General features: G+C 46.7%; 1 protein-coding gene and 1 non-coding gene across 4 annotated transcripts in view; one reads left to right on the top strand and one right to left on the bottom strand.

Annotated features, from left to right (window-relative positions):
* Mical (Molecule interacting with CasL) overlaps nucleotides 1–13,190 on the bottom strand; it is a 69,912-nt gene extending 56,722 nt beyond the window's left edge. The window contains exon 1 of one of the 3 annotated variants that reach the window (XM_084584524.1): nucleotides 13,070–13,190. The gene's annotated coding sequence lies outside the window, so the exon portion shown is untranslated. Of the gene's footprint in view, nucleotides 1–11,166; nucleotides 11,397–13,069 lie in introns of those variants that run through there. The other 2 variants (XM_084584525.1, XM_084584526.1) reach the window with 2 other exon arrangements.
* A 777-nt stretch (nucleotides 13,191–13,967) lies between these two features.
* Nucleotides 13,968–14,051, top strand: TRNAL-CAG (transfer RNA leucine (anticodon CAG)). The gene has a single exon. It is a non-coding gene; the product is annotated as a tRNA-Leu (tRNA).
* Nucleotides 14,052–22,883: the final 8,832 nt, after the last annotated feature.

Raw genomic sequence — 22,883 nt, 5'->3', positions numbered from 1 at the left:
ATTTTGTAAATTACTAAGCTACGCAATGGTTTCAATATGTGACTGAGTATGCGTGACCACACTGCTTGCATATGCAACGTGACACACCGATCAACCAGGGCACAGTGCACATGTTCAAGAACAAAGGATATACTTCATCCTACACATTACTGAGTTCCACCAAAAAAGCTTGAGAACAGGTGTACGCTGTGTTGTTTAACATTTGCATAATAATTGTAGCTATGCATGCATGATACTGTCATATTATGTACAGCCAGTAACGCACTAATAGCAGTGACTGTTCAATGCTTCCCATATCATGGAAAATTAGCTCCAAAATGAAGCAATCAACACCCAGCCCAGGGCCACTGCAAATATCAATTCAAGTATGGTTCCATTCATGCTAGTCCAGCACCAAATCGACCATACTGCATCACAAAACAAGCAGCAACTACATACAACACACTGCAAATCAAGTAAATGACATATACATGCTTCTCCATTCAAATTACAATCATGCCTTAAGTATTGGAGAAAAGAAAACATATTTTCTAGTAAAAGCGCACTGCAATTTATTACCGGTTTGCATATGCCATGGCTGCAAGTTTCAATTATGCAATGCATGAAAAATTTTAGAAGAAAATAGCGTGCTTCGTTTACTTTTTTCCTCACCGATACATACCACGAAGACTTTTTGCCTGATAAAGCCTGCAGTGCACATCGAAGCAATGCAAACGCTACACCATCTGGTGTTGAAATGCCAGAATTCTGAGGTGCAAACTGGGAGTACTCTGCACACTAAGGTGGTGAACTGAACCAAAGTCACGATGAGAGAAATTCATGGGTTATGTTTGCTAGTATCCAGCTCAATGACAATTGAAGAATCCCCATTTAGTTAGTTTTAGAATGGCTAGGGAGAAAGGAAAAGTGGGCACTGCAACTTAATTTCAGCCAAACATTAATGCATCATACTTGCTATTTTACTCAAGCTCTGAATTTAAATTGAAACAAAGGAGATTTGTAATTATGATTAGCTACAAAGCACTTTGCTTTAATGTGATGCTTTTAAGCCTCAATGTGAATTCAGTAGCACATATATATATGTATGAAAATGGCCCATAAAATGAATAAAAATCAGAGCCCATTCAAGAAAGTATAAAAAGAAAGGGGAAAAAAATAAAGGGAAAATGTGCAGGCAACAGCAGGAATAAATAGAACAGGAGGCATGCAAAAAAAGATTAAAAAGAAAGGCATGCTACTGCAAGGCTGCAAGCCAGGGCTCTTGCACACATGCCACATGCTTTCTACAATGCCGGAGCGATATCAAACAAAAAAGACAAGCAGTGTGAAAACACCTGGCGGCATACTGGAGGTTGCTGACAGAGGCTGACGACACTTGTTGGAGCCAATGTCACAGAAAGAGCTTATATTCCACTCGCTGCTCTTACATTACAAGGGGGGTTGGCAATCCCTGATTTGAACTTCTGAATGACCTCCTGACTTTGGCACTTTGAACAAGTGACTTAAATGACATTGAGCACTATGCTGACGCACTTAGGCAGCAGCAGCTGCTGCTGCTGCTGTGGCTGACAGCAGATGCCCATACTTCAGACACCATCGGCCCAACACAGATGCGTATCAGAGATAGACGACAGCCCTTGCTGTGTACATGCTGTAAAAAAGAATTTAAAAGCCCTTGCTGTGTACATGCTATGCTACGCAGCGGTCCCAATCACATGGAAAAGAAAGATGTTACTGGCTGCACTTTACTTGCTTGCGTAAAAGGTTCTTTGCTCTAAGACATCCCAGGGAGTTTGAAATTAAAAGAATGAATATGAGAGGCTTGTCCCATACGATATATTGATAACCAAACCTATACTGACAATCCACAAGGATACAGTTATTTGGCAGTAACCATTGGAGATAATGACGCTGCATATTATTTGATATGAGTCCCAATATCGTGCAACATGCAATTAACTATTTAGCAGTATGACACTGTCCAAAATTGCATTAGGTGCTCATATGACACTGTATTGCTTGTACAGGCAAACTAAGCACTATCAAACAAGAAATTAAACTGAAAGAAAATGATTTCGAAAAATGATTGCAGTGCTATTAAAACAAATGTCTACGATAACTGCCAATATCATTGTTCAGGGATCTTTTCATGAGTGAGCTATGGCAATGTGCACCAATACTTAGAGAGCCCATTAAGTTTTGTTAAACCCTGCAAGACAAAAATAATAGTTGCCTAAGCCAACCTTACAACAACCTGCTGCATATTTGGCCCAAAGTAAGCTTTGTTAAAAAGCACAAGGCTGTCTTGAAGCAGCTGTAGAACTTTGGTATCACTTGGAATCTGCTCATCAAACCTTAAGGCTTGGTTGAAGAAGTGTGGTCACAATTTTTGTTTGGAAGTTTTCTTCTTTTGAATGGCACGTAAGACGTACACACCGAGTGCCATGTGGAACTTGTCTATACCTTATATATTGCCATGGAGGAACGAAGACGATGTAGTGGAAGAACAGAGTGTTGATGGGAGAAAAAGTGGAAGTTGGGCACCTGAACATGACCGGGAGCCGACTTCACACGTTTGCAGACACCTTGTCCTGAGTGAAGGCTTCACACCGTACAAATATAATTTATCAGTGAATTTCTTCTCTATGTAAGAAAACAAAATAACACAATCATACTTTATTTTCAATTCACTACTGCTTTTGCACCAGCCTGCCCTAAGAGGTGGAATGACAGTAACTCATTAATAACTATGATACTGTTATTTTTTACCAACTCCAATGACTCCAAATAAACTATAGTGCCACAGACACCATATGCCTGCTGAAAATTAGACTAAGACAGCATGATAGAAGAAAATAAATTATAACTTATCTATGAAAAATAACTGAATTCCTTATGGCGCTATATGTTTATTAATGTATTACACACTCTGCAAAAAAAATAATAAACGACCAGAATTTTGTTTGTACTCATTTCAACACTGCAAATTTTAAAAGGAGATTACTTAACACATATACTAACAGGCCAACAGTAATTCAGATTACGACATAGCCATATAATGAATCTGCATGGCACAATTACTGGGCATTTATACATACGACACTCAACTTCCTTGCACTCAAAGGCTCTAGGAACCAATATTGTGGCCCAATTACTTGGTGAACTGAAACCCAAATTCCTACGCCTTACTACAAGGCTGTTTGTGTCCACAATATGTGTTGTACTGCTTTACTCGCCGTATAATTCGGTCAACGCCAAGCACTCCCGTTCGTAGGCCGTCAACAATACTACGCCCACATACCCAACAACCGACTTGTGAGACGCCAGTTTGCGATCCAATAGGGCGCGGTACCTGAGCGCAGGGCTGTTTATTCCCGTGGCGGCCACTTTGGGTCAGCGTGTGTATGGATCCTGGAGACCCGAATCCCTGGCGGGCGCATTTCTCGTAGCAGACGCTCAAAGCCGCGAACGCCCACAAGAAGCATGCGAGCGCGCGTGAACGCGTTCAAGCGTAGTACTCCTCGAGCCCGGCCGGAATGCGGCAGCGTTCGTTCGGGAGCAGTCGCCGCCGCCCGCAGCAAAAGAAGACGAGGTCACGGCCACGTGCTCACGGGAGCGCGGAGAAGTGCCGGCCGTCCGCGATCACCGCCGAGCTCGCGGATCAGAGCAGAAGGAAAAGCAGCGGCGAAGCGAGCCATGCCGCGCCTCGGAACCCATGGATGCGCAACGCGAGGGCGCTCCGCAATTTCGTTCCACTGGAATAACCGTACAGTGCTGTCAAGAGTGGCAATGGTTCCGGCGAGTCAATCCAGGGAGCAAAGTTTAAATAACGCGTCCCAGTGAATTCAACGACGTCCCCGAAACGTCATCTGGACGTCCAGTCGGCAGCAGTGTACCGAAAGTGGAGGGGGAGGGGGCGAAGTATGAAGAGAAGTCCCGAGAAAGTGCTGCAATAAAATTCTTCCAGATCACACGCCTCCAGTAATCGTTTGATATCTAACCAAAGAATAAATCTACGTAACTGCGTGTTACTAAATATTTGAGAACGCTGCGCAGTTGTCCTTCGAACGTCCTGATTCATTCTCATCAAGTGATAACCCGATTCCAGAGACCTTACCAGGCACACGTCCTTAGGACATATCCTAACATATCGCGCCTAGCTAACACGCATAAAACGTTCGTAAGACGTCTGCTGAACTCGCGTCCTCACATTTACCAGCGAGCTACGTATAGAGAATGTCCTTATGAATATGCTAAGCTGAGGACGTCTTGGCAATTTGAAGACTAATTAGTGCGACACAGTGGTCCTCCAAGGCACATCCGCGATCGGCTGTCCAGAGCAGTGCCAGACGATTATCTACTTAATGCGCGGCGAATGCGTCGCGTCAAGCATATGTTGCTTGACACAGCTGTACTCGGGTGTCGCGGGACTCCTACACTACTTTCTGGTAGTACGTACCCATCGGCGATCGCGCCTTGGAACGCGGCCTCACAATTACAGCAATGCTGCACGTTACTGCTCGGAGAGCAAGTCGCGAAGGGAGAGAGTAATGCGTGTAACGGACGGCCGGTCGTATCGACGCCGCGATCGGGGCGGACGATGGCCAAACGACCGCGTGGCGCGCGCCACAAATCAGCGCGTGCCGCCTCCGCAAACGAAAGTGACAGGCCGCACGGGCCGCAGCCGGGAGGGAGTACGCCTCGGCTGCGAGTGTGTAATCTTAATTGAGGGCGCCTAGGGGTCTCAGCATATCGTCGGCCGCGGCATTGCTGGGTTTATCTTGCGATGACAGCGGGAGCGGACGCGGTCGCAGTTGAGTTGACCCGGTGAAGATCGTATTTGAGAATTCGAAGCGAAACTGACATCTCCTTTGTTTCGGCACCAAAGTGCCCCCCGTAAAAACGAGTTAACGATCCTGACGTGCGTGCGTGCGTGTGTGTGTGTGTGTCCAGGTTCCCTGTACCAGAACATTAATTCGTGCAGTCTAATTAAGATCAAACCCGAATATAACCCTATAAGGGAGTCAAAAGGGAGTAATGTTCTGAAGCTCACTCCCTGTCAAAAGCAGGCTGTACTGCCCAACCCTATAGGAAGGTGCGAAACTTCCTATAAGGTTCAGGTTTTAAAAAACGGTTGTTTTGATTGGTCGAAATTCGACTTATGGTGGCATATTCGACTGTTTACAAATGATGGCTGCGCCCGCGGCCATTACAGGAAACCGTGTCTAAGTTGCGAACTTTCAGATTGTTGATAAATGCACAACCGTCTGGAAAATAAAATAAGTTTAGTAGCAGTAGCGAAAATTCTTTGTCATAACAGCCGTACAGTTAATTAAGGTGGAAAATAAAGAAAAAACTGATTTTCAGAAGGCAATGACGGCCACAGCAGAAAGCTATTGACCGCTTCTAGATTGCGCGACAATTCACGGGCACCTGAAAAGTTGGTGTTAAAACTAGTCACTTATTTGCGGACTACCTGTCGTCAGCAACGCCAACAGATTCTCATTTCAAAACATCCAGTCGACCAAAACTCGACAGAATTTCTGTTTTGTTTTTGTTTTTTACCGTGAATTCGTGTGACAAAAGAAATTTCGCAGTAACATCAGTATTTTCTATATTTACAACAAAAAGGTACTAGACCCCATAAAGTTAGTAAAGAAAGAACTACAGCACTACAAAAAAGTACAACGAAACTACGGAAAAGTCTGACGTTATTACAAAACTACAGAATACTTTGTCGTACTTCTGACATATGCTTCTGTTTTTATTCGATCATGCGAAGCTCGCGCAGTTACCGCGCTTTCAACAGATGTTTCAATTCCCTCTAATTGCTAACCTCAAGATTTCGTGCTGCAGCTAAATGTCATCCGCAATTGCCCTTTACATCAAGTGAACGTTGCAATTGAGATGAGAATATGCCTCTGTTGCCAACAGTATAGCATTTCGTATATTTAGCGGCGAAAGTCTACCCCCATGCAGGGATTGAAAAAATAAAGGACATATGTTACTTCATTTTTACACCCTTGTAGGGCAATTCCTGTTTGCAGTGTAGTTTCTCATTAGTCTATAAGTACTACCTTATATACTATAAGTACTACCTAATATGGAAAAGATAGTCAAAGTAGCCGAGGAGTTCTATACAGCTCTCTACAGTAGCAATAGTCAGGACCGTAATGAGATTGGCGGTAGGGAAAAACAATCAGACGTTCCACCAGTGACGAAGGACGAGGTCAAGAAAGCACTAGAAACTATGAAAAGGGGGAAATCAGCTGGAGAGGATCAGATAACTACAGATTTGCTGAAGGACGGGGGGGATATCGTGCTAGAAAAACTGGCCACCCTGTATACGCAATGCCTGGTGTCATCGACGGTACCGGAACCATGGAAGAATGCAAACATTATCCTCATTCACAAGAAAGGGGACTCTAAGGACCTTAAAAATTACAGACCAATCAGCTTACTGTCTGTTACGTATAAGGTATTTACTAAGGTAATCGCTAATAGAATCAGGACAACCTTAGACTGCAATCAAGCAAAGGATCAAGCAGGGTTTCGGAAACGGTACTCTACTATCGATCATATCCATACCATCAATCAGGTGATAGAAAAATGCTCGGAATACAACCAGCCCTTACACATAGCATTCATTGATTACGAAAAAGCATTTGACTCAGTTGAAACCTCGGCGGTGATGCAGGCATTGCGAAATCAGGGGGTAGACGAGCCGTACGTGAAAGTGCTGGAAGATATATATAGTGACTGCACAGCAACCATAGTTCTGCATAAAGAAAGTAACAAAATTCCCATAAAGAAAAGTGTTAGGCAAGGAGACACAATCTCCCCAGTACTATTCACAGCTTGTTTAGAGGAAGTATTCAGAGACTTGGAATGGGAGCAGTTAGGGATAAGGGTAGATGGAGAATACCTCAGTAATCTGCGATTTGCTGATGACATCGCCTTGCTAAGCAACTCAGTGGATGAACTGCAAATAATGATTGATGACCTAGACAGGAAAAGTAGAAAGGTAGGCTTGAAAATCAATATGCAGAAGACTAAGGTAATGTTCAACAGCCTCGGGAAGGAACAGCAGTTTACATTAGGTAGCGAAATACTGGAAGTAGTAGGCGAATATGTCTACTTAGGACAGGTAGTAACCGCAGATCCGGACCACGAAAAGGAAATAACAACAAGAATACGATTGGGATGGAGCGCATTAGGCAAGCACTCGCAGATTATGACTAGCAGCTTACCGGTATCGCTCAAGAGGAAAGTATACAACAGTTGCATCTTGCCTGTACTCACCTATGGGGCTGAAACGTGGAGGCTAACCAAGAGAGTTCTACTTAAGTTGAGGACAACCCAGAGGGCTATGGAACGAAAAATGGTAGGGGTAACATTAAGAGACAGAAAGAGTGCAGAGTGGGTCAGAGAAATAACTCAAGTTACCGACATTCTAGTAGAAATTAAGAAGAAGAAATGGACATGGGCAGGACATGTAGTGCGAAGAGAGGATAACCGATGGTCGCTAAGGGTAACAAACTGGATTCCAAGGGAAGGAAAGCGTAGCAGGGGGCCGCAGAAAGTTAGGTGGGCGGATGAGATAAAGAAGTTCGCAGGGGTCAAGTGGATGCAGCTAGCACAGAACCGGGTTAAGTGGAGAAATATGGGAGAGGCCTTCGCCCTGCAGTGGGTATAATCAGGCTGATGATGATGATGATGACTACCTTATATTCCAAAATGCACGGAAAGACCGCAATTATATTACTTTTACTACCAAGTATTTTGTTCCAAAGGCAGACTGGGATTGTCAGTATCCCGAATCCTGCACTCTCCCTCCATCGCTTGCATTTCTTATGCAAAAAGCATCAGTGAAACCTTGGCCCGTATAAAAGGTACAAACGAAAAACAAACCGATTGCCACCACCATCGGACACCTCCTCCCCCGCCTAAAAGACCGTCGCCCGAAATAAAAGGCTCAAGGCGTGGTGTATGAATGGAGCATCACATCATCACCAGCCAGACTATTACACTGCAGTGCAAATGTCTCTCACACATCCCTCCAATTATCATGGTGCTATCTGATCCCCACAGCCTTCCTAATCACTTCTGGCCGCCTCTAGATAGTACACTTGCTTTCCCTTGGAGTGCGCTCTGTCGCATGCCTCACAAGGCGGGTGCTAAAAAAATGAACAGGGATCGAAACGCGGTGGCCCAACACTGCGAGGTATGTGACCACAACATTGACATCGAGGGGGGAACATTGTGCTGGATGCCGAGCCGCGCCCACGCCGGGGGCTCTTACTTCATGGCATATTCAGCGGATGGCGGGGCAATGTTATGTGCTCTCATAGGAACCCTTCCCCCCTCATACATCCACGGTCTGCGGTCAGTGAACGGGCGAATGACCAAATGAAGGCAAACTGCAACTCGCCCACAGTCACGCCTGACGAAGGCACCGAGCAAGTCCGAAAACATCGTTTTTTTCCCTTTTTTAATTCCTGGTTGGCGTTTTTTTACTAACCTGAATTAAATGAACTTTTATCGACTAGAAAGGCCAGGAAAATGAGGTGTCGCCATCACTGGCGCATTTTGCAAATAAGTGCGCGCGTCGACACAGCTTTTTGGTGCACTGATCTCGGAGGTTATTCCGTACCGCCGTTCTATTAAAAGTGGTGATTGGGAGTCCTTTTCGGCGTAGACTTCACAATTGAGTGGCAAGCGGAGGAAGAAATATTTAAACGAAATTTCCTCGGCAGTTTTATGAATGAAGGTTGTTATAATTACGAGATTTATTACTAAAACCGAAATTGGACGGAATAACCTTTCAGCTACTGCTAGAAGACCATTCGCGTTCTCTGCCGGGTGTGCAAAGGATGCAGCGGCAAATGGCCCCTCAGACAACGGCACCGACCGATTTTCATGACGCTGCTGTTAATGCCATTTCATGGCAGTTTTGCCATTTACAGCCTCGACGTCACGGGAACCAGACGACGTCATCGGCTGGAGGACGTCCTTTGAGGGCCACTGGCAGTTGTGATGGACTTGAGGTAAAATCATCCATCAGTTGATCCGCTCGCTATGACGTGCGTGCATGGCCGACCATGTGTCCCAGGGAGACAACACCAGGGTCCACAAACGGGCGAATTTCGAGATGCTATACCTTACGGTGTTCATGCGATTCAAGGACGTGGGATCGAATTCAGCGCGGCCGCGACGGCTCCATTTCATGGTGGCAAAACGCAAAGAAAATGCCGGCCGATTTAGCGTGCGTAGGCCAAATGCGAAGCGGATGTGCTAATTAATTAGCGCAATGGTTTTCACTTTAGTTAGGTACTACTCATCTGACACATCATGTGAAAGATTGGCCTGACCGAGTAAGTCTCGTAGATCGCCCGTTAAAAAGGGTTTGGCCTCAAGGATCACCATCACCCCCACTATCGCCAGGCACAAATATAAAGCGACACTCAAACCGTACGAATGTGCCTTCGTGGATTAATTTTAAACTCGGACATGTGGTGCTCAAGTTCGCAGCTCCTGGCTTCCCGGCTTCAGACCTGTGACACTGGCGAAATCGGTGATTGGGTAGGGGCTACAGTGCCAGCTCACTGAAACGTCCACGTGATGTGTGACGTCAGTGCATTTTAAAGGTCCAGAGCCCTCCACAATGACAGCTCATGAACATTTGTTGCTTTAAGGCATTAAACCCCATATGCCGCACCTGCACCACATTTCTGGATGCTGACTGCAACAGACAAATACCGAATAATGTTAACAGACACGGCGCCAAAAGCCAACGGACAAGCAAGAAGAAGGAACTAATAATATACGCCATGCCAAATACCTCAGCTCTCCGTTTTGCTTAAATATCGAACGACATCGAGCTGCGTACTACTATTCTGCCTTCTGTGTTGTGCTCGTTTTTATGGCGCACATGCACCTAAGGCCATCACGCTCCGAACACAAGCTTTGAGTGAGTTGTGGTAAAACACTTTATATATTTTTGCTTCGCTACGTACGACAACGACTGAGTGAGTCAGGTTGAATCACCGGCACTTACAATCCAGGCAATTCCGGCGTGGAAGTCATTTATCCGGTTTCGTTCCTGGACAGCCGAGGCCTGTCAGCTTTCGGAAAGGGTCCAATCTTCAACGGAATCCCGATAACAACCCGAATGTTTTCCTTTTTTGTTTTTGTCAGAGGCAAAAGCAGGATGTTTCCCGTCAGCAGAGAAGCGGTACGCATATCGCAGCACGTCGGTGACGACGATATCTGCGGAAAGTAGACCGTCACGGCCGCGGCGAAAGGGGGGACTCTCTCGATTACGGCGCAAGGAAACCAGAGATAACGCAGTCGGCTAGGCAAAACAGAGCCCGTGGAAGTGAACGAACTCGCCGCAAAACATAATTGCATCCTAGCCACTCAAATACTCGGCAGTTCGCACATAGAGACAGGTTCGCAGGAAGAAGGGCACTGCAGCACAGCGCTTCCTGGAAGTCAGTTAATCGCGAAACTCGCCTTCGAAGAAAGGCCGACGCGCTTTCCACGCACAATTATGGAGGAAACACAAACTGACTGCTTTGTTTCTTTCTCGTTATGAGTACGAGTATGAGTACAATTCCAGAAGTACAATATACCAGGCATAACTAATTCCGTCGAATAAATTGGATGACGGTTCGTGGGCAACTCCACGTACCAGGAAGGTCCCTAATTGGACATCGAATGGAAACAGCTGCAAACAACCTTCATACAGCGTAACGGTCATTTTCATAACCATTACAGGCTAGACTCAACATCAGCTGGCCACGTTCATCACAAGACGATTAAAGTATATATAATTCTTCACGCAGCAAGTGTGACCACTTAAAATCGCGAAAACAAACAAAACAAAAGTCCATTTGGACCTTATAGTATATTCCTTGGTATATTCTAGGCCCTACATACGCAGGTCATAGAGATGAACCTGCAACTGGTTTCCTGTTGCTGATATTTAACCATTTGCAGACAGTAACACAGTAGACGTTCTAAATAGCAAGGCGCTGGAGATATGATCAGCGTTGCCGGACCGGCGAAAAGACTGGATTCTTTTTTTAACTGCCTGAAAATGGAGCAGAGGAGGATATGATGGAGCACCTTCAAATATTGCTCCGGCCGGCTAACGGTCGTTACCTGCAAATGAGTCTCTGAATGGTACCTACGGCCAGTCCTCCAACGGCTACTCCAAGGCAGTAGTCGCACTTCGCAGACAACCCAGACACAAGAAACAACACGAAGGAATAGTACGTCCCTAGGTCGGTGCGCTCGCAGCGGAGAGCAAGTCGTCTTCAGATTTTTTTGTTCGTTTTTTTTCGTAGCAACGTCCTGTCATATGGGAACGAAGAACGAGCATGCTCGGCGCGAAATCACGCGCGCGCGCGCCCGCAGACTGCGCGTTATAGGTGCGTGACGCACGTGACAACACACATGTATGTGTCGCAATGAGCTTACAGCGCTTCCCGCAGCAGTTCCGTCAGCAATTCAGCGTAACTGCGCCCCCGTCGCAACTGCTTGGGCCTTTCGCAGTCAAGGGAAACAACGGTGTTTTTTGTTGCACCATGACAGCGTGCACACCGCTGCCACACGGAGCAAGGACAGTTAAATGTATTTTACGCAAACGGAGTAATCCCCTCAGCCGCCACCTCGCGACGTGAACGGTGTAAGCTCTTTGGATCTCGCGCATCCACATTCATACATCGTTCCAGGAAATACACGACTGCATATGCAACTTCTGCATTGTAAAACAAAAATGCAGCAGCAGATGTCGAAAGATGATCGCCTTGTATCTTTGCGTTCGCATAATTTGAACCTGTTAAGCGATGTCGAGGATTGATGGACCATTGTGAACAAATAAACCCGCTACTCAGTTTTAGGACGCGGAGCACCTTCCAAGCTTTTCCGCGGTGCTCAAAGCTCCAGTACGCCTCGCGTCGGTGAACTCGGTGTGAGCCTGAGCGATGTCAGTGGCCGCGCACGGACTGTGCTTGAGAACGACAATTCTTTCGCTGAGAACTTGACACGGACAGCCGTCGCGCTGCCGACAGGAAGCTAATCACGGATCAATGATCTGCGCCGGCGACGAGAGAACCAAAAAGAGACAGAAAACGGCACCCGCTGTTCTTAGAGCACCGACTACTTCCTCCCCGGCGGAAAAACGAGGGAGGACCGACAGTAAACAAACAAGCAGTCCCGGGACTAATGGTACTCATCCAAGCGTCGCGCGTGGGGTCGACGGAAAAGCAGCCCGACCCCCCCACCGCTACCACGACGGAGCGAGAACGATGCCGACATGCTTGTGCTCGTTCAGGGGTCGTGCTCCAGAACGATTCCAGCCCCCCCGATGTTCGCGGGACAACACGAAGGGTAGCCGTGCTCGGACACAGCTGCAGTTCGTCTTGCGTCGATCACGACGACTGGTTTCAATTTCCTCGACACAAGCAAACCCTCCTCCACCGTCCGCTCCAACGCCCCAAGTCCCCCTCGAAGCCGCGGCGCTTGGTGCCAGCTTTGAGCGGCATCGTGAACTCGACTCCCCCGTCTCCTTAACCCGTGCAGATGTCGAAGGTTCGACTCTACATCCCCCCGTGACGAGTAAGAAATTGTGGGCTCCGACAACGGCCTGCGAACGGAGCAGAACCGAGTTCGACTCGTTTGAGAGGTCATCAAACCGTGCGTCAGTCGTTCGCGGCTGGCTGTTCGTCACTTCGGAGACACCACGACTTGCTTGCTCCTCGAAGGGCGTGGACGTTCAGTTACGTAACTGCTATTTCCTCGTCGCCGACACATCCGTCGCCTCCTCCGGGTAGACGACGAGGGGGTTTAGGCTTAAAATAAAAGCCCACAAATCGGGAACCCCCGCATTTGATAGCTCTGGGCGCCGCTTCACTACCAAACACAGGCCGTGCGAACGATCATCCCACACAGAGCGCGACCGACCCAATCGGCGGTTCGCAGAACGGTTTCTGCGACACTCCGTAACGTTTCTGGTCGTTTGGCTATGCACGAAACAGAATGGGAATATATAAAGGTGACTTACCTGGCGGTGTCCATCGTTGAGAATATTCCTGTGGAGCAGAAACACGAGATAAAAGAGCGGCACACGAGCGTGTAAACACCTGACGCCCGAGCAACTTTGTGCCCCACACGACGTGCCGCACCACCGGCCGAGAGATGGCAACACCTGTCCATAGTCGTTAATGTCAAATGGTTTCGGTTTCGTTTCATTCATATTCAAGCAAGCATTGTCAAATTACTTAAACCATGAATAAATAAATATGTGTGAAAAAATGCTCTAAAATGTTTAGTTTTAAGGAATGAAGTAGCATTTCAGTAAAATCAAATACTGAAGAAAAAAACTAAACACGCTTTCACAACATTACTCTTGTATATCTGGAATATTAAATTTAAAAAGACTGATAACATCTATGATGTCTTTATGACTTACAGCATGACTTACTACATGTTGTACTATGCTGGTTACTTGGCATAGTCGTTCATAGATTGCACTGCATTCTACATAAAAACCACGAAACTGCACTTCGATGCACTGCCGCCAAATGGCGCCACCATTCCATAACCTCGACAGTACGAGGTACGACGGCAGCCAAAGACAGCCGCGGAATCGGCGGTTTTTAAAAGTAACCTTCACTGCGCGAAGTAATGCTAAGCATTACGGCGTTCACTTCACGTCATGCTTCACGTAAACTCAGGCGTGTCGATGTGCAGTAAAGCAAGTCGTGAAGCGAGTAGGTGTTATTTATTTAAGGGTACCGTAGTAGAGAACGGACAGCTTTGGTGGCTAGCATTCGAGTTAGAAAGGGTTGAGGCATTGGCTTCCGTGAGGTGCTAGGAATCAAACTTAACATTATGCCAATATTACTATTTCAGGACCTATCAATCTTGTTCTGGAAAGTCAAAACCTGAATACACCACCTGTCAGGATGGCCGAGCGGTCCAAGGCGCTGCGTTCAGGTCGCAGTCCGGTCTTCCGGGCGTGGGTTCGAATCCCACTTCTGACAGCATTTCTTTTTTTGCTTCATAGTTATTTTGTTTCATTTTTTTATTTCTCTCTTTTTTTCTTTTTGCCGCGTCCAATTCGAACTAGCGCGCATAACTCGGTCAGTTCCATAAAGATATGGCCGAGCTCAAATTCGTGCCTGAAAAACACGGCTATCTTTGTATATCCTCCAGTTTAACTGAGTGAACTTTGTGCAACAAGGGGGAAAGACTACCTGGCATATTATTGAACAAGGCACCGTTTTGAAGCGACAGCTCCACTACGCGATGAAAAGCGTAGGTATCCGTGCACAGAAATGTGACCTTCAATACAGTCAGAGTTCAAACCAGGAAACACTTGTGGTGCCGCTATGGTGTCGCACCCCACGGTAACAAAGGTAAAGGTGAAAGGTCAAAACGCTGAACTTGTAGTGGCCATATGATTTGGTGTCACGTGATAACTGACGTCACATTGTGACAAGTGTACACCTTTGCATGGGGCGAGGGAGTCGGAAACCGGTTTCGCTGTAGCCAGCAGCGCCCAGGGAGCTCAAGATGCAAGTGCGCAGCGCGTCAGGCCATTGCTGCAGCACGGAGCCCGAAGAGAGGGACGCGAATGAAGCTATCGCGTACACACTAGATTTAACCGTAGCAAAACCACCAGGACTTTTTCACTGCGCCGCATTTCATCGAACTCACTAAAAATTCTAGGGGGCACTTTGGATCACTGGAGTGTGGGGTGCCTCGGTATCCCACGAAATCTCGCGAAGTGTGAACTTCTCACGGACGCACGCACGGACGGACGGACGGACGGACACTCATAAGTCTATAAAGGCTTTGGCATTAAAACATTGCGGTTTAAGCATGGCTTGAACCTCGTGATAAAGCGAAAGCTGTATGTTGCAGCGATAAGCCTCTGTAACACGTACCGCCTTCAATCCGCACTTTTTCATAATCTTTCTCTAATAATGCTAATAACAATAATAATCACTGGTTTACAGGAAATGAAAGGCGCAGTATTTGTCGCTCTTTTCGGGGGACACCTGAAGCGCGCCGTGAGAAAAGGGAGGCGGGAGTAAAAGAGGAAAGAGAGAGAGAGAGAGAGAGGTGCCATAGTGGTGGGCTACGGAGTAATTTCGACCACAACGATGATATTTGACGTGCACTGACATCCAAGATATTTGACGTGCACTGACGTGTCAAGGACATCAGAAAGAGGCTGAAACGAATGAGGGAAGTTGGAATAGAAATTCAAATTATATGGACATCGGGACATATTGGCATGGACGGGGGAAACGCAGCCGCGCAAGCGGGTTTGCTTGCTGAAAGGTACAATGCAACAAACCCCAACTCCGTGCCTAATCCGACAGACTTAAATCCTTACAAAAAAAACTTATTGCTACGGACGATGAAGAAGTGGACAGTGGCGCGGACAGGAGCGCTCGCGCTAGGCCCGCCGCGAATCATTAAAAATCACCTTACGGTCACCGGACATCATCTCTGTTATTTGCGTTCATCGGCTTGCCGCCTCATAACAATATATACCTGGAAAATTTATATTCATCGGTGCTTATCATCTTTCGGAAAATGTATGGCATGATATATGACTCTTCCTTGCACCGCACTAATATTAAAACCTTGAGTAAAACAGTACATTTGCTCTCCCGTTCCTTTGCTGGCAAGGCAGCTGCATGCGTGGGTCGGATTCGAGTTCAAAAAGCTTGCACAAACGACTACGGAAAGCAGTCGCGTATGCAGCTGAACAACTGACCGTTTAGGCAGAGAGATACATGACGTCACAGCTCCCGAGGGCCGCATTAGTTTGGAGAGATGCCACCAGGTGCACCAGTTGAAGAGGAAAACGGGGGAACAGATGATTTCCGCTGTTTTTGGGAAACAAACGATGATGTGCTAGTCAAGATAGGTACACCAGCTTCCATTGTAATGCAAAAAGTAGGTCGCCAAAAACAATGTATTGCCCCCCAGTGGGTATATCAAACCCAGCTCCCCTTGCGGCTACGTTCGCGTGCATGCTCTTTGCTACTCTGTTAATCCCTAATCCCTTAATTTTCCATTCCCAGGGCCCCGCCGGGGTGGTGCAGTGGTAAGACGCCCGACTACTGTGCCGGAGTTCCCGGGTTCGAACCCGACCGCGGCGGCTGCGTTTCGATGGAGGCGAAACGAAGTGGCGTCCGTGTGCTGTGCGATGTCAGCGCACGTTAAAGATCCCCAGGTGGTCGAAATTACTCCGTAGCCCTCCACTACGGCTCCTCTTTCTCTCTTTCCACTTTCATTCCCACCTCCCTCCCTTCCCTTACGGCGTGGTTCGGGTGTCCACAGAGCAAGTGTGACAGTTACTGCGCCTTTCCCTTCCTGTGAACCAAATTAACTTTATTCCCAGGCATATCACCCTCCCATCACAAAGTAGTTACCTAAGCTGGCAGCTTCATGCGAACTCGGATAGATAAGTGGTCTGGAGATGTCACAAAGCCCACCGGCCAAAAAAGCAATGCTTGGGTCTAGATTGATTGGATTGGATTGGTACTGAGGCTTCTCTTTTTTACCAGGTAGACCAGAAGTATACCAGAAGGCCCTAGCCAAGTCAATTCCCTGCTGTGACGGAGTCTGTCCCGCCCTGGCGCAACGCCACCAACACTATTTATCTAGTATGCCTTGTCCAGTTCTCAAGGCGTCGTTTGGTTGTCTCCACAGCCACAGCCCTCTCATCCTGATGTGTCGCATCACTGTCCACCGCAGCGTCTCCTTGCGGCTGTCCAGACATCTATGTCGATAACGTCCGGCCATATGTAGGTCCCAGCTTTACGAACACTGTACCAATGTCGAGCCCAAGGTTTGCGCTGTTCGGTTTGTCACGTACCAGCTAACATCTGACAGAGGCTTGCTCGAAATTTTTCGTTCACAGCGCCGACGTGGTCAACACCGACACTGACTGGATATTCTGGGGAAAGGGCACAGGCGTTGGCAGCGGGGTGCAAAAGGGCCGGCCCCACCACTCGTACTTCCTATTTTCCCGCTCACATTGGTGAGCAGAAAGTTCTGGAATGTTCACTTCGACCCCCAACGGCAAGAATTGGGGGAAGACAATACTCCTCTCCTCTCCCGCCGCTTCCCCCCCCCCCCCCCTATGTTACAAAATCCTGCCGACGCCCATGAGAAGGGGGCCTTTAAAGCTGTTGTATTAACAAGCTAGAGCGGCCGAGCGGTTCAGTCGCTAACACCCCACGCTGAGGTCACAGTCCGAAACTCCTTGGCAGGTTCAAACTCTACTTTTGACGTTTCCTTCAGTTTTGTTGTAAATCCAGACGAGACGAATATAGTGATGCTGCAGTGCCTACTGTCCATCTTTTGTATCGTGTTTAAAACATTTTTTGCTTCTGGTTCGATTCCTACGTCCGTGGATAAATTCCGCACAACAGCAGCTTTCAAAATGGGCCTTAATCGTAAAACGCTACAAATATTTGTGAATCTAATACTTATATTTAGTTTACATAGTAACTAATATCTATGGAGATGTACTTGTCTGTCCGCGAAACGCACTTCAACAGAGCAAAATAAAATCAGCATATGGACACAGCAACGTGGCCCTCGATTCCGGTGCTCGTGATTAGCCCAGGCAGCAAGGAAGAGGCGGACAAAAGAAAAAGAGGAACATCCACGAGATCGCGAGGCCACGCTCCAGAAACCAGGCCGCGTACCGCCTTTGCCGACTGACAAACGACAAGCTCTTCGAGTTCCGAGCTTCCCTCTTGTTGTCCCCGACCACCAGGAAAGAATCGCCGCCACTATGGCCGATAACGTCAGCGTGAAGAAGGGAGGCAGGAGGCAGTCGAGATCAAGCAGATCAAGCATAAGCAAGTCATCTGCGTCCAGCTCTGGCTCGGCAAAATCCAAGGTAATACGCCGGGACGTCTTGGGGAAAAAGGGATTCAGTAGTTCTTCCCATTTAGGGAAGCACCGGCTGTAAGAGCGCCCCAAGGAGTGGGGTTCTTCCCAAGTGGAGTAGCCCGAGCATGGAGGTCAAATAGGGCAAGAAGGCGGAACACACAAGGGACAGGTCATGTTTACGTGTTGTCTTGTACTTTTCGGCCAGCTTACAGCAAACTCGCTCAGCTCTCTTATCGTTTTGAATTAACCCCGGTCATGTGGGATGTACTTCTCAGGGGAGAACGCGAGAGAGAATTTTTCGACACCTGGTTAGGCTAGACGAGAAGTGTAGACCTAAGAGCCTTTAGAATTAAGTGATTCTATTGCACTGTATATGCATATGGCACTAGAGCTCGCATTCGCCGATTTCGCCTATGTTTGTTAGCCCGGTCCTTGCAGTTGGGTGTTGTTAGGCAGTTTAACGCACATCGACAATATATATATATATATATATATATATATATATATATATATATATATATATATATATATATATATATATATATATTTCGATCTTTGACCTCTGGCAGGGTAGGCAGTAGCCGAGGATAAAATAAACGACATACTTTGTGGCTTAGGGCCAGTCTCGAAAGAACCTAAGGCCGCGCGAAAATATCAGCTTCGCTGATTTTTATCATGCTCATCAACTTCCATCCATGCACGATGGATTCAGAACGCACTCCTCTCCCTGAAATGCTACTTGCGGTAAAATTATAATACAAGAATTCCATGAGGTGGTCTTTGTGAGTATTCGAGGCAAATGTAAAAGCTTTTCGTGCCGCCGGTGATTTAAAAAATAAATAAATAAAAAGGGCTTATGGCGGCACTCGCAACCGATTTGGGCGACACATCCCCGCGCACAAACCTCCCCACTGACGTCATAGAGGCTTGCAGGGCGCGCTTGCTCATTGGACGCTCCCAAGTTACGCGGGCGAGACTGGGCGTGGTGAGGCGCCGTCGCGACTTGATTTCCTCCTTTTTTCTTTTTTTTTTTCTTGCGCGCCAACGTGGGTTGAGCTGAGGGGGGAGAGGAGGAGCATGATTTTTGATCGCCTATATGCTCGGTGCTAATGAAACTAGCTTAAAAATGTTTGTGTTGCTAGTTTTAGTAAAAAGCTTTTCATTGGCCTTTAAAGGTGCGCTTAAAACTACAACGTTTTGTGATGCGCTACCACTAAGCCAACCGATTTTACAAATGTTTGTCGAACGCCGTTTCCTGGCTTTAAAAACCGAACTTTGAACCGAAAGCGCAGGAAAAATTAACCACTGTGCGCTCACCTGATTTGCATCTGGCTTAATCACGCTAAATCGCCCTTCTTTATTTGGAATGAGAGAGCGCTCCCAAGAGGTAGCTTGCAAATTATAGGAAGGGGGTGAAAAGTTGGGTGTGAGCGGTTTTGGAGGTACATGGCCATGTAGTACGTAACTGGGTGTTCAGTCGGCTGTATAGTTCTGCAGCAAACTTTAGATCAGCCTTCGTAAGTTCAATTGAATGGGCTCAGGGTGCATATGTATGGCACATTTCGCATGCATGCCTGCATAAGCTAGCGGTGTGTGATGGGCGACTGGTGAGAGAAAGACTCTCGTAACAACCATTTCCTGGATGTTGACTGCGGGAAGGATTAATAAATGTGCCATACTGCGTCCGCCACGAACTTTTGTGCAGTCTGTTTGACTTTGTCTTTAGAGCTCTCAGCACTCTTTGCACTCATATTTCTCGCTTTCTTTCATTCGGGTGTTCTCTCCGCGCCTACATCTGACTCCAGAAAAGCCAGCCGCTGTCGACAGGAAAGGCGCCAGCGTCGAATAAGGAGTTCGCGCAAACGGACCAAATGACTCGGACGGCTCCCATGAGCTCCTCATCGGTAAGTGGCACGCTTTGTAAGGCTGTTGTCATGGCATCACGGACCTGAACCAAATCGAAATCATTCAGTCCACACCCACTGCAGTGCTCATGGGCCTTCGATTAATGACGCGACGTAGCGAGATGGAATAACAAATGTGGAAGCAGATTGGAGGAGTACATGGGGCTGTGCAGAAAATTCCGTATGCAGTGTTATGCCAGTGCACATTAAAAAAAGAAAAAGTGACTCAAGCTCTATAAAATTGTCATTCTCGATTGATAATAATTATAAGGGACACTTAAACTTCGCCTTCAAAGAATGCCGCGATAGCTCAGGCTACCTCACATACATAAAGCCTCGTTATAACCAAGCCGCATGAACTTGCCGCGCCTAGCCAAGAGTAACATGAATTCTTATGTCCTGGAAGCCTGATTATGACATCGCCTTCCCAAACGTAACGTCAGTCAGCTCTATACGTCCAATCAGTGCTCGGCCATGTCAGCTGCCAGCTATATATCGCCTTCCAGCGCCACGTTCGTGATTTTTCGCTCACAACGTCAGCGCTGGCGCAGGAGTGTCCGTGAACGGGAGCTTTCTCGACAGAGTCCGAAGCGCTGCGCTGGTTGCTGGTACACAAGTAGCTCGTGTTAGTCAGCCTGTTGCGTTTTATGCACAACTTGTGGCCTGTTCGCAGCCGACATAGGCGTCAGCGGTGATTTGCATCCGTTGCTAATATCGCGTAAAAATATATTTTCTCCTCCCTGGCAATTTGAACGGCTTTCTACCATTTCCTCAGTTTTATCACGTTATTTATTGGGGCTAAAGGGAAGTTTAGCTCAATGTTTAAGGGAAACACCCAAGGCGGATTGGATTGGAGTTTTAATAAGGGAGTTAACTACTCATTTAGCATCCACAGAAACGCAGTCATAAAGCTACGCAGGAAAGCTTAACAGCTTTTCCTGGAAACTTTCTATAGAGAAAAATTCGTGTGGGGTTCGAACCCAGAACAATCGCCTCTTCAGGATAGCCGCTGTACCAACTGAGCTAACCAGTAAGGCCAGCAGGTCAGATGGTCGGGTGGGAGTGAATTAATCAGTCGAAATAGGAACATTATCGGTATTCATGGGTTATAACCTCAGACCAGAGCGGATTTTTCGAACTACGAAGTTTCTAAGAAAGATCTTTTTCTTTTTTTTTTTTTGTAGCTGTATATGACAGCGTTTAAGAGGATGCTAAATCAGTAATTGCTTCCTCATCACAAAAACTGCGTTTAAAAATACTCCCGTGTGGCAAATCAAACTCTAGACGCGCTTACCGAAAAGGATTGGTCGCCACCCGCTTGAATGAAAGGCGTTGCAGGCTGCAGCCTACGGTTTCCACACACACACACAAAATGAAAACTAAACAACCATGTCAAAATACGACATAATATTCTGTAGTTCTGTCGCAAACGTCAGATTTTTCTGTAGTTGTGAAGTAGTTTTCTGTAGTTCTGTAGTGTTTCTGTAATAGTTTTCTGTTGTCTGTAATTCTGTGGTACTTTTTGTTATGACTACAGAAATATCTGATCTTATTACAGAAAGTTCTGCTGTCACAACAAGTTTTCTGTCAAAAACGGCGCAGAAATTCGGTCGTAACAACAGAAATTTTTCTGTAGTTTTTTCCAACTGGGAATAAGCGTAGAGGCTGTTCGTTTTCTTACAAAATCGGCTCGGGACGACAGTAACCTACATTTCGTTTTTCTTTTTTTTTTTTTTTTTGTCCAGCTTATCAAGCCCCCATTTTCTGGGAGAGCGGTCTCTGATTACAGTGCGCGGTACCCTATACAGAGCAACTTTTATCAGAGATTTAGCATACCGAAGACATAATAGCGCTGACTTTGCCGGCCACACCCAGGTTCCAGAATCCAGACCCACGCCAGTACGCGTTTGTGGACCTGCACACGCGCCGATGGCCACACTTTGCTGCATCTGTGAAAGTGCGCATGCGTAAGAATTCCGATAAATGTGTCGGAAACAACTTAGACTTGGAACAACCGGACAGACAATTCCTCCGCGACAGAAAGTAGACCGCCATCAGGGCATTTCTAATAAGTCAAATAACAAACTGACCGCCAGGAAAAATTAAAAGACATTATTTCAATGCCTCTGGCTTGTTTGCTGCCGTGAATTGTTAAAAACTGATTGTTATTAATAGTCAGCGGGGTTATACACATGCCGCGTACAAGTGTGCTCATAGTTAGCAGCTGCCATTTCTTTAAATTGTCTCCGTTATGCTAAATATGCGCAGGGATCAAGTGGATGCAGCTAGCACAGAACCGGGTTAATTGGAGAAATATGAGGCAGGCCTTCGCCCTGCCGTGGGTATAATCAGGCTGATGATGATGATGATAAATATATCCATTGACGCTACAGCCTGAAATACCCCATTTTTCGGAAGATTCGGTATTCTAGGCGGAAAACCCGCGCTGATTGGACGACTGTTTTATGACGTCACGAGACCACGTGACATGACCAAGTTGGCAGAAGATTTACGAAGGGTGAGATGGGACTCGAACACGGGATTCCTTGGATCCCGAGTCACACTGCTCCTATATAAGCCGTGCAGATCGTTCGTACTGCTTGGAATTGAACCGGAGCTTTATGCCGGGAGGTTTTTCACATACTGTGGTTGCGAGAGCTCTTGGATATTATCAACTGCGAAGCTTGCCACAGGGCCCGTGTACCAAAAAAACGGCGGTTTTGATTGGCCAAAATACGGGTGTTTACGGATAGTGACGTCTAAAAAGTAAGTTTCTTAAGTTTCTTGATAAATGCACTATCACATGCCAAACGATTTTTTTTTTTTTTAGATATGCAGCAACAGTAGATATATTTAAGAGAGGGAAGAATAAAAAGACACCGAGAGAGTTTCAGAAGACAACGACGACGATGGCAAATAACTTTTTTAACTTTTGTTGGCTGCTTCTGGATGGAATATCACAATCCGTAAGATCCGAAAAAAAAAAAAATGTGTGCTCACACTAGTCATTTTTTGAAGCGGAGGTTCATTCATTCCCAGCTGGTT

This window comes from Amblyomma maculatum, chromosome 11, assembly GCF_055883805.1.
Source record: "Amblyomma maculatum isolate TAMU_Amacu chromosome 11, ASM5588380v1, whole genome shotgun sequence".
In the NCBI taxonomy this organism is placed as follows: Eukaryota; Metazoa; Arthropoda; class Arachnida; order Ixodida; family Ixodidae; genus Amblyomma; species Amblyomma maculatum.
Note: the sequence above shows the minus strand (reverse complement) of the source record. Positions and strands in the feature narration are given on the sequence as shown.